Source organism: Aythya fuligula, chromosome 2 (assembly GCF_009819795.1).
Source record: "Aythya fuligula isolate bAytFul2 chromosome 2, bAytFul2.pri, whole genome shotgun sequence".
Lineage (NCBI taxonomy): Eukaryota > Metazoa > Chordata > Aves > Anseriformes > Anatidae > Aythya > Aythya fuligula.
The window spans coordinates 28,837,748-28,850,698 of NC_045560.1; the positions used below are offsets into that span (position 1 = coordinate 28,837,748).

The 12,951-nt window shown below is 37.4% G+C and overlaps 1 protein-coding gene across 1 annotated transcript in view; it reads right to left on the bottom strand.

The window, feature by feature from the left end:
* Window positions 1-11,129: 11,129 nt before the first annotated feature.
* THSD7A (thrombospondin type 1 domain containing 7A) overlaps window positions 11,130-12,951 on the bottom strand; it is a 295,397-nt gene continuing 293,575 nt past the window's right edge. The window contains exon 32 of the transcript XR_004252908.1: window positions 11,130-12,222. The gene's annotated coding sequence lies outside the window, so the exon portion shown is untranslated. The remainder of the gene's footprint in view (window positions 12,223-12,951) is intronic.

A 12,951-nucleotide genomic window follows, 5' to 3' on the forward strand; every position in this document is an offset into this window, starting at 1 on the left:
CTCTGCTCACAGAGGCCACCCCTGCAGGCCTTTTCTCCCTACTCTCCCTTCCTCCTGGCCTTACCATGTAAATTCAATACCATAAGCAAAGCAGTTTTCCCCTAAATTTTTACTCTTTTTCTACTTGTATGATAGCTTACAAATCATTCCAGTGTTGTGGCTCTAGATTTATTTTCTGTAGGCTTACACAGTTATGCTCCATTTCACTGTACACCTGGACTTAGATCTTGTTACCCAACCATTGTGTCTTTGCCCTGTGTTCACCAGACCACAGGGAAATTTCTATCAGAGACAAAGCTGTGTGGACCCATTCTGTAGCTTCAGACTTTATTTTACCTCAAGGTACTATTTACTTTGCCTGGCACACCAAGGCATGAGAATGCAGAGTATTAAAGAGGGCTTGAGACAGCCACACCAGCCATTGTTACAGGTGGTCTGAGTGAAACCAAACCAGTAATTTAACAGTTTATCTTGCAGCGTTATGGTAGAGAATAGAAGAAACAGATACAAGCCTCTGAGCATTCACTATTCTAATATCATGAAATTTATTTATATATATATATATATATTTATTTATTTATTTATTTATTTTTTCCCCAAAGACATCATTCTGATGTAGCTACATACTCTTCTACTGAAATCTCCAGAAAATTTATATTGCCCTCTTAGATGAAGATAAAGGCCAAGACTGGAAAACTATCAAAGTGTTGGCTGAATTTGTTAGCTTATTAATGCATCAGATTCTCCATCCCAGAAGTCTCACATATGTTTGTTATAAAACCAGTGTACAGTGCGTGAAATAGCCTACGCTAATTATAATCTAGACAATGCCGGGAAATTGGAGATAATTCAGATAACTTACTATTAAGTCATCTAACGTGGCAGTATATGCCGTGAGATAGAATTGCTTGGATGCAGACTGGCAACAAGGGAAATATTATGTGTATTATGTGGCAAGATCATGCTTTTTTTTTTTTTTTTTTTTTTTTTTTTTTCTTCTTTCAGCCAAGAAATTAGAAGCTCATTTGAAAAGTCAGCTTAATTTGATATACTGATGTGGTGATGCCAACTTGGACAGCATTTAGCTCACAGGAAGCAAATCTTGTAAAAGCGAAGCCCAAAATCTGCAGCGACAGAATGTAATTATTTTGCAATCCTATTTCATTTTGGTGTCTAAAAATCTACAGTTGTTAAGCTATAACACCTTTAGGTTGTATTTTCACTATACTTTAGGTCCATTTTATAGGCAGTGAATAAATATGCTTCTATACTAAACAGTGTATGAAAGAAGTTGACCTCTCTGGTTAATTGAGAATCTGGCAAATGGACAGATACAAAGGCTATATAAAATATATAAATAAATAAATAAATAAATAAATAAAATAAAAAAAAATAGATCATGCAAAAATTTGGGCAGTTTGCAGCTGTGTTCCTTGGTTGCTCTGCTGTCCCATTGCATACTAGGCCGGACTTTCTGATTTAGGACTCCTGAATTCTCCTCTGAAGAACTCTGTCTTGACCCAATGCATCCAATGCATTTGGCACTGTATGTAGCAAGTTTTGCTAAAAGGTTGCTAAAACCTTGTCCTTTCATTTTAAAGATTCCTTTCTAACAGCTTTTCTTTTCTTTTCTTTTCTTTTCTTTTCTTTTCTTTTCTTTTCTTTTCTTTTCTTTTCTTTTCTTTTCTTTTCTTTTCTTTTCTTTTCTTTTCTTTTCTTTTCTTTTCTTTTTTCTTTTCTTTTCTTTTTTCTTTTCTTTTCTTTTCTTTTCTTTTCTTTTCTTTTTCCCTCATGCTTTGATACGAAACTCCTGTCTAAAGAAATGTACTAAAGACACAAAGAAAAAGACTCTATGATCATACTGTTTGATATACCCCACACAGATAAGCTATGAGAGAGAAAGCCCTTACTAAGACACATGTTGGCTTTTAAAATTTGGAAAAGTAGATGATAAAATTATTTTATTTTTCTCCTTTTAATTTAATATTTTTCCTCCCAGAGATCACTAGTTGTAAAGCAAGGGTGTCTTTCTTAACTTTCTATGATTAATTCATTAATTTTGTACAACAATTTTGAATATTTTCCAGACCCGAGGAGAGTACATCCTAGCTTACTCATGGGTCTGAGAAATGATGATATTGCTCATGTTTACACCTGGGAGTATTATGACCTGTAAAACAAAACTTATGATCTCTGTTAATCTCACTAAGACTTACATGAATCCTATCTACCTCAACATCTGAACAAAATGCAGTCATACATGGAGGCAAAAAATGTACATATTTTAAAATACTATGAGTTATATAATCTCATAGCATTGTTTTCTTATAGAATCCAACCTTTGGTCACTTCAGATAGTTGACAGTTACAGTTCCCTTCTCTGCTTCTGCTTCTCAGTTTTTATCCTCCTCCTTACATTTATCTTTCCTCTTGCCATTATGTCCTCTTAACCTTCTTCTGTCTCTTTAATGTACAATGCCAAAGAAATCTTGAAGGAGTTCAGCTTCCAATGTTCAAATAAGTCTCTTAGACAAGCAGGAAATGAAGAGAATGAAACCTCTGTCATTTTTCCTGATTTGAAAGATTGAAGAAAGGCTGGTTTTGATGTTACGGTCAGTTCCTCCTCACACAGTTCCCCTGTTCTGAGTTCTTCTCCAAAGTGAAGAAGCAGTAAGACTTTGTAAGAAAAGGATTGTCCTTTTTTTTTTTTTTCTCTCTCTTTTTTTTTTTTTTAATGACAAAGTCTATGTTATCCAATTTTACCTGAAACTTTCAAAAAAATAAATAAATTATAAAGGTTAAAGAAGGTAGAAGTAACTGAAACAAGTTGGTATAATGGCAAATATTGCACAGCCTGGACTCAGAAGTGTGGCACTGCCTAGTGACAGAGACTTGAGTGCTTTCCCCTGGCTAGCAGGATTGCCTGTCTCAGACATGCTCCTCTGATACAGGTATTCTTGCCCTGGTGCTTTTTCAAGGTTATATATCAAAGTCTTTTTTCTCTTCATGCATGTGTATTGCATGTTTTTGCTTACCTTATTCTCCATGTACACTGAGTATTTGAATGTGTTGGGATTTACTTCTGTTCTTATTTCTCATTCCTTCAAAATCCTCCTTTCAAAAGACTGTTGTTAGCTGTCTTCAGCTCAGAAAACTCTTTCAACCATGCTGTTGGTGGGCAGACGTTTCATCTGTACACTGTGCTGCTCGAGGAAGAGCCACGCTGTGAGGAAAGAAAAGGCAGCAGCTTCTGCTTCTTGCCATTTGTGAACATACAGCAAAGGTACCTGCTCTAGACATACCTTAGATCTACTTCCTACTCATGCACACTGGAATTATTAGAAGAGTAGTGGATGCTAGGAGGCAACATAAATTCAAAAGCAAATTGTTCGCTTTCATGGAAGAAAAAGCCATCTAAATCCACTAGATACAGTGGCTGACATACAACTGCTTGCCCGGCAAGTGCTGAGCCAAATGATACTTGACTTGATAGTGTAAATGCAAGAAATCCCTCCTGGATGTTACAAAAAGAGGCATTTTTGTTGTTGTTGTGCAAATATTCATTTCAAATTTCCCACCCATTAGAATCTTTTGCTAGTCAGCTGTTTCCTAAAAGAAGATGCTGTGCTCCTACTTGGCAAGTAATGCTTTGCTTATGCTGTCCCTGTCTTCCCCAGCTGTTTGGTTTTATAGTTCAAGGCACTATTTGACTATTTATTATTGCAAATATAAATTATTTTGAAATCTGCTCTGCTCTTGGGGCAGAGAAGCCTCACAGCACATGCTTTGATATGCCTTTGATCATATCAGATCTTGCTGTGGTTCATTGCTTTATGACATATTTTTCTTTGCTCTTATTTGTCCCCCATTGCTATCCTGCAGTTTTTTACAGTGACTCCTAGTCACTCTTTAGCTCACTCCAGGCACTTCTTTGTTCCAGTTGGTCAGAATTTTACTACTTTCAGTATCTAGCTTACAGGATCCTTTACCATGCCTGCTCAGTATATATGTATAATTTTAATAGCATTATAGCAAGTTCTTTATTAATGTGTCCTTATTGAACATATTTCTAGTGTGGTGTGTTAAGTGAACAAGATTAGTTCAGTTGGTTATCCAGGTGACACACCATCTGCCATCTTGATATAGATAAAAACCGTTGCTTATGGTAATGCATATTTTAAATATTTCCTACATCAAATATCATTGTTGATTTTTTTTTTTTATCATCACATTGTTTTATGTACAGTATAGAGTTGGTCAACTTAGGATTTTTTTTTTTTCAAATGAAACGATCTTAATAAACTATATTAAATTTCTCCAGTAAAAAAAAAAAAAAAAAAAAAAAAAAAAAACCAAAAAACAACAAACAAGATGTGTCCTTAAGGTAATAACAATCTTTGCTTTCCTTTTACATTTTTTTCTAATGACTTGAAGTCAGAGTGCTTCTATTTGCTATTCTATATGCTCTATATGCTCTTCCGTTTCATATTTAAATTTGATGTGCTAAGAGTGCACATTGATGTTCATATAACATAAAACTGTTTGAAGAATTAATGCATCCTTTTTTATTTTTTTTTTCTCATCCTTCTGTCTTCTCTGCTGCAGCAGTTTTGTTACACTTAAAACCTTGCTTATGGGCAAAGAGGTTGTACACCTTTTTATCTAAGTAAAACTAAGAATTTATTGTTAGTATAACTGAAATTGAAGCAGTCTAATATATACATGTAAATATTTTAATAGTGTTTATTTTTTTTTCTTGTTTGAAAGCAAATTAATGTATGATTAAAGTATAGTGAATCTGCTGGAAAAATCATCAGTCTTGTTGCAAATGTGTTTCTTATATACATAGTTTAATGTAGTTAATGTGGGTGTTTTGCATGGTAATTGGCAGCTGCTGGAGTAGGACTTAAAAGCTTTAAGCAACAAAATAATAATAAATGTTATTATAACATATCATTTTCTTATGATCTCTTAGTATTATTATAGTTATATAAAGCCTTAAGTAATAGCAGAAATCGTTATACACTATAAGAACTTTTTAAACATAAATACAGTTTTTAAGAATTGGTTGTCAGGCTTTTTTTGATGAGGTACATGAAGTATTCTGGAGAAACAAATTGCATTGCCATTTCATTAATCTAAGGTGGCAGGTGTAAGTCTTGTCATCTTCAGTACCACGTCATTTCAAAGAGAATGCATTAACGGGAGTGGTATATAGTAATTTGTAATGTAAATAATGTTTTGTGTTTCTGAAAGGGCCCATTTACAATTTTGAGGCTATTAGACTTTTGCCCCAGCTTTTTTAGCACTATTATTCTGCAATGAGAGACTAGAGAGCCAGTTTGAGATTGACAATTAAGTTCTTGTTTGTGCTGGCAGAGCTTCCTTTTATATTTCTGTAAAACTGAGCAAAACGCTGCTACTAATGTTTTGCTTATCAGCTAGCAAGTGGAGGCCATTTAAAGCAGAAATGTAGAGTTTAGCTCCAGCTGCTGTTCTAATGTTGCAGAAAGCTTTTGCTGCAGTTCATTAAATTCAACTTCAGGCAGTCACAAAACTGCCAGCTAATTATTTTTTTCTTTCTTTTGCTGAGTGAAACCTTGTGTCACCAATTTCCACTTGTAAAATGCAGCTACAGAACTCTTCATTCTTGGAGAGTGAAAAAGCAGAGCACCAAGGAAGACAGCAATATATTCCTTAAAATAGCAGTTAGCTTTGAGCTGAAGAAACTTTATTTTCTCTCAAGTTGTCAGACTAATATGGGACTACATTTGCTTTGTATAGGACATTGTTTCCTTGCTAGTAGGTAACATTAATAACTAGTATTTTATGGCTTGGGGACTAATAACTAGTCATGCTAGCTCTCTGTGCCTAGCTGAGTCTGCGTGAAGACAATGATTTCAGCAAGAACTGGTCCTTGCAGAAGTCAGTGAGGGAAAGAAGAGAGGGCAGCGTTTGCATGGCCTCCTCAGCCTCCTAGAGATGTGAGGTCAGCTCTCTGGTTCAAAATGAGTAGGTCTACAACTCAGAATTAATGTTCTTCAATGTTCTTCAAATAGCTGGAGTGTTTTAGTCTCTATTATCTTGGTTCAGATCAAATTAAATTACAACAATCTCTTTCCTTTTGTGGAATATCAATGATATAAATCCAAATCAAAAGTTTAAATACACCCATGTAGAGATTCCTGTACTGACCTTAAGTACAGAGTATTTGCCTGAACTGAGAAATGTGTTATCACATGTAGGATGATACGCACTTCTGAGATATTGTTTTAAATATCCCTTGAGATCATCTGTGCTATGTGCAATTTTAAGTTGTTGTTATAATTTATAGAGAAATTAACTAAAAACAAATAATCAATTTGTGTTTAGGGTAACATTCAGAAACATGAAATGTGAGTACAAATCCTCCTGCTATGGAACTGCTCATGGCAACAGTCGCCTTGATTGAAGTTCTGCAGTTGATGTAGTCTTCAGGGACTTCACAAATATGTAACATTTCCAAGCTAATCCACCATGCTTTCAACCCAGAATTATCAGAAAAATAATAGATATTGAGTGTGCTGCTATTAATGAATGTTTATTGTCATATCACAGTCAGGTTTCCAAAGGTGTTCTCCATTCTACTAAAAGGGTACTGTCGTGGTTCCGCTCGAGTGGGCAGCCGACCTCCACCACAGCCGCTCTCTCACTCCCCCTCCTCAAAGAGGAATGGGGAGAAAATATGTGAAAAGGGGCTCAAGGGTTGAGATAAGGACGAGAAAATCACGCAATAATTATTGTAACGGGCAAAACAGACTCGGCATAAGGAGATAGTACGATTTATTGCCTATTACTAACAAGCGAGAGAAGTGAGAAAACAAAGGAAAAAAACAAACCAAAAGCACCTTCCCCCCCATCCACCCTCTTCCACCTCCTCCCCCCGAGTGGCGCAGGGGAACGGGGGAATGGGGGTTATGGTCAGTCTACAGCAGTTTTTCTCTGCCGCTCCTTCTCGGTCACTCTCGTCCCCTGTGCTGTGGGGTCCCACCCACGGGATGCAGTCCTTGATGAACTGATCCGGCGTGGGCTTCCCACAGGCAGCAGCTCTTCCAGAACTGCTCCAGATATGGGTTCGTACCACGGGGTCCATCCCTCAGGAGAAAACTGCGCCAACCTGGCTCCCCCACAGGCAGCAGCTCCTGCCAGATCACCTGCTCCTGCGTGGGCTCCTCTCCATGGGCTACAGGTCCGGCCCAGAATCTGCTCCGGCAATGGTCTTCCACAGGCGGCAGCCTCCGTCGGTGCAGGGCCACCCGCTCCACCGTGGTCTCCTCCACGGGCTGCAGCATGGAACCCTGCTCAACCGTGGTACTCCATGGGCTGCAGGGGGACATCCTGCTTCACCATGGTCCTCACCACAGGCCGCAAGGGACTTCTGCTCCGGCGCCTGGAGCACCTCTCCCCCTCCCTCTACACTGACCTTGGCACCTGCAAGGCTGTTTTCTCACTCCCTTGACTCTCCCGGCTGCTGTGTGGTGCAGCGTTTTTTTCCCTGTCTTAAATATGCTCTCTCAGAGGCGCAAACAACATCGCTTATTGGCTCAGCTCTGGAAAACAATGGGGCCCTTCCCAAACATGGGGCAGCTTCTAGATCTTTCTCACAGAAACCACCCCTATGGCCCCTGCTACCAAAACCTTGCCACGTAAACCCACTACAGGTACATGCAGAAGAGACAGCCCTTACTATGAACTTACAATGAAAATCAACATAAAACAAGTATAACAACCAAACAGTCAAGAAAAAGTGTATAATAAGAGCAATAGAATGGTGTGATTGAAACTTAAATATGTATAATTAGGTATCCCTAGGTTTCAAAATATGTAACCACCAATTTGTTTGAAATAATAGAAAGAACAGATGATTTCAGCCTCAGAAATCACATTTTAACTGTGGATATTTTTGCATTTGGTAGCATACCTGTAAGAGGTCATCTGGTAACTATTGTTCCCTAACCATGATCTTAAGAGTGAGAAGATGCATCAAAGAGAATTAAGACTTTGACAGCAATCAGTGAAAATCAGAAAAGTTCCAGGTAAGGATGAAGCCTTTCATTTATTTCAAGCACCTAGACACAATGGGGACATAGAAAGAAGGTAGTTAAGGGGATTAGGTCTAGAGTATGAAAGCAAGATACAGTATGGGACTTGTCATCCTTTGTTTTTCTGTGCCTGAATCCATATTATTTCTGTGAGTACATGTTATTTAAATAAGTTTGTGGTTGGTCTGGGAGGAGTTTTGTAGGACTTCATTAGGCAGCTCATAAATGTAATATGTCCAGACTGGATGGCCACCAAACTGTGAATGTACATTCACAGATCTGTTAACTAACTCTGGTCATGGGTCCGAATTACATTCCTATCTCAATGTATGCATCTCAGCGAGCAGTACTGGGAAGAATTAAAAGCTGAGATTTAAGTCGCAGCTTGCTGTGTACAAGTAAGAAGGGTTTTTATTTTTATAATTGTTAAGTGAATGAAAAAAATAAGACTTGCTTTCAAACTCAACACTGAATTTTTGACTATAAGTATTTTTATTTGTAAGCTAGCAAACTATATTTGAAGTTAATTGAGAAGAAAACAAGTGATACTCTGCCACTTTAAAGAAATACGATAGTACAAAAGGTATTTTTGAAAATAAACAAAAACTCATTCATCTATTTCAATTTCAGAATAGAATTCTAATAAACTTCAGGACTATGTTCTGAATACAATTCACTAAATGTTAAAACACATGTGAACCACCAACCCTTCAAATAGACAAGTACTGAATCTTGACTTTCTCTGAGAAGATAAAGGATTTGTGAATGCATAAACACACAGTAATAATTAAACAAGCTTAACTTTGAACTGTTTGAAATGTGATTTTTTTTGAATATGGAAAACAGTAATAGCCATGATCATAGACCACTGAAGTTTTAGCTTCATTATAGTGATGACGTGCAGGGCATTTTTTCTTACACACTCTACATGTTGTTTACCTCATATGCCCTCAGATGATGATTACAAATATCAAGGTGCCATAAACCTGATTTTGTTGTTATGGCTGAAATGGTTAGTTTAAAACCTGTGGACCGCGGTGCTTCAGTAAAGTCAGTCAGCAGTTTGGAATTAATTTGTGTAGCATGAATGAGAAATATATCTGAAAAGTTTGCTATGATGGTCACTACACTGGTCATTGTCACCATGTGATTAAGGAAAGATGATCCCTGTAATGACACCACCTGTAAACTTCACTGAAATTGCTGACAGGCAGTTTGGAAAAGACGGTCTACTCAGACTGACAAATCTATTATTAGCATTTGTGCATTCTGCACTATTTTCCACAGAAAAACACTCCTACTTTTTCTAACAGGAAATCCACCCATTTCACTGTCAAAAGAACACCCTACTGTGATAAAGATTATTAAAAATACAGCAACCCACAGATGGCAAAACACTTCAGGGACAGCTGCAAGGGCTATTTCAAGACATGTGAAAAGAAACCACACTAAATAAAGGCATTCAAATATTCAGCAGGAAAACATTAACTACTGCTAAATGATGCACACCAGAACCATTTACCACTTAGCAGCAAAAGCCAGGACAGCTGAGATCTTGAGGAAGCAATGAAGAGGCAATACCCTGGCAGATTGGCTCCATGCTGGCCCCACAACAAACAAAAGACTAAAGGCCACCTACTCCTTGACATCTCCTCTAAGCAGTCCTGCACTCAGGAATCCCACAGAGAGCTATACTCAGAAACAAGAGGCACTAAGTGATTGAGAGTCCTCAGATATAAGAGCACTTGTGGCCCAATTCTTGCTGTTACTGTTAAAGTAAATTGGATTATTAATGTGGAAGCAACATATATTATGTAACACTCCACTTTGGTGGCCCAAATGTTATATAAATGAGTTAGTTTAGGCTATTAAAATGATTCTGAGCCATTAAAATGATTCTGTATCATTAAAATGACACTACGTCTATCAGTCTGTGTCATTAAAATGACACTACATCTCAAGTGAAATGATTGAATCAACTTAGGAAGTCTAGCCACAATTTTCTTTGTCAATAATATGAATGACCTGCCTCCACATCATCTCAAGACTATTCCAGTACAATAATGACAAATGTGTGGCTTCAAAAGACAGCAATGTCCAGAAATGGAAGAACAATCTGAAGAGAGGTTTTTGGAAGCTGTGTGTGCCACTGTGGGATGAGTTTGGCTCCATCTTCTCTAAGACCCTCTCTGCGTAGAGGAGGACTGCAACTAGGTCTCTTCTGCAGGCTAAACCTTTTCATCCCCTTGGGGATTCCATGTGCACTGCGTGCCCTAGTCCCTGACCATCTCTTCAGCTTGCTGGTCTCTCCCTTGTTCTGGGCACCCCAAACTATACACAGGGCTCTCCACAGAGCCTTTTGAGGGCTGACATGAGGGGACTAATGATCTCCTTCAAGCTTTCAAGCTCTTGCTAATGTAGCCGCATGTGCAATTACCTCCCTCACTGCCAGGATCAGCAATAGAGTCATGGTCAAGTGTGCTATTCCCCAGAAACCTCCCCCACCCCCAGGTCCTTTTCAGCACACCTTAACCAAGGCATCCCCAGCAGGGCCAAGGGCATTAGGCAGCAGCCAACAGTATCAGCTTGTCAAGGCAGCTCAGGGTATTAATAGTGGAAATGGCTACACATGGGGCTGAAAGGGTCAATTTAAGGCATGGCCATGCATGAGTAGCAGCAGACCAGTGTTAACCCCCTGCCACTCAGAGACCATTGCGCTCTCACAGTACTCAACCCTTTCCCAGTGCAAAGGTGCCTGACAGCAGAGAACACAAGACAAAACCTAAGAACACAAGACATCTGTCAATGTGTGCCTCACAGTAAGCCTCTCAGCTTTTTAGATCAAAACAGGACTTAGGCAGGATGCCAGTTTTTGCAAGCATGGAGATTTTTCACTAGCATGTCACCAAATACCAACACTCTCCATGGCCAGTGGCACTGCCCAAATGAGGGTAAGCAAAATAACTCACATACTCCTTCTGTCAAAACATAAGCAGTCAAGTAGAAACAAAGATCCCCCCGACCCCCACCCCACCACCCAAGCCCATTTTTTCCCACTCCAAAAATTCAAATTGTTCATTCATCTGCCTGACCACTAGCTGCTATTTGGATACATATTCAGCTTTGGTATGCCTAATAAAACAACTAGAAGACTCAGAAATAACCTTTTACATTGCCAAATTGTGATTACCGATGCCAGACAGATCCTGAACGGCTGCTTATGCTTATTACTGTTTCAGCGAGACAATTTTTTTGACTCATTACTGTTGATCTTTACATTACTAGAAGGCTAAATTATGCATAGTGCTTATGTAAGCATTCTGACTTAGATATTTATTCATCTTTCATTATGCTTGTATTGGAAAATTATATTCTATTTTTTACATAAAGGAAAATTCCAGTCTGTAAAGTCCGTAAACCCCAGTCCGTAAGCCATTACTTTTGAAGTCTTGCAACCAATTGTCAAAGTCCTATTACAAGTTGTCGTTACCGAATGTGAAGAAGTTATGATCTTAGCATACAATAGGTAATTCTCTTCCACAGAGCTGAAACGGGAATTTTATTCTTGGTCTTCCAAGTATTATTTTTTAACTGTTTGTAGAATTCTGTCTGTACTGAATTGAACAGCTTTAAATGACTTAAAATCTTCATTTATTAAATTGCAGATGGAAAGACAATTTCTAATGCTTCTGTAGATTCCAGCAAAAGAAAATAATGTAGATAGTAGGAACTTTTGGAAATTCTGATATGCCTCTAAAATCAGAGTTGTGTGCTCTCAAAGTTGGGTTGAAACCTGTTTAGGGTTAGCATGAAAGAGTTACTGGGGAGGTAATTAATAAAATTGGACTGAAGTCTGGCATATAGAACTGGCATGTAAATATATACTATTGATTTATTGGATATACATATATTGATAAAGTAAATATGCATTGTAAACTTTTATGTGAACAAGGACTGCAGGAATGGGCTTTGATCGTATATCAGAAAGTATTTTTCTTTCTTTTTTAAGACAAATACTATTTTAAAGAAAGTACTTTACCAACTTCTTTCAAAAAAATAAGACTATTTAAAAGGTGGTCATATCTTGGCTTTTTGGATAGCTTTTATTGTTGCTCTATCCCAGAACAGTATACTTCATCCACTAAAAAAAAAAAAAAAAAAAAAGACATGAAATGATTTTGTGTTTATATTTATTGTCAGCAATACATCAGTTATGTAAAAATAACCCAGATGAAAATGTAAGACTTGTTACATTTTCATGTCATCTGTATTAACTGAATAAAGCTTAGTGACAATATACACAAATCTGCAGTTGTACGTAAACATTTTGTGCTTTAAAAAAGAAATGTATATAATTTAAAAAATAAAAATGCATTACACAATTTACAAATCAACAATAACAAAAAAAAAAAAAAAAAAAAGTAAACATTCCTCAGACAGCTGCCTCCTTGTTCTACAAAATAAATATTCAAGTAAATTAAGTTAGGCAAAATAAACTCTTAACTTTGGGTGACCACAATTTACATAAAGGTAAAAAGACAGATTTCCATTTAATTCAAGGTATATTTTACAGTGATTTATACACAGAGTTTTTAAATTGGTCTCTTCCGATTGTAATACTGGAAAACAAACTTTATTACATTTTGACAGGAGGAAGGGAGCTTCAAAATGGATACTTTATACTAAATATAAACAAGCTTGTGCAGTTGCACCAAAGCTTCAAAAAGGAACTGCTCCAGGACTCAAAGCAGACACAGCAATCTAGAAACTACAGATTTAAAAAGGAAAATACAAACCACCACATCAACAGGAAAATGTCTACTTTGCTATTTTCTGAATGATTTATTTGATCACTGGAAACGTTACTTTC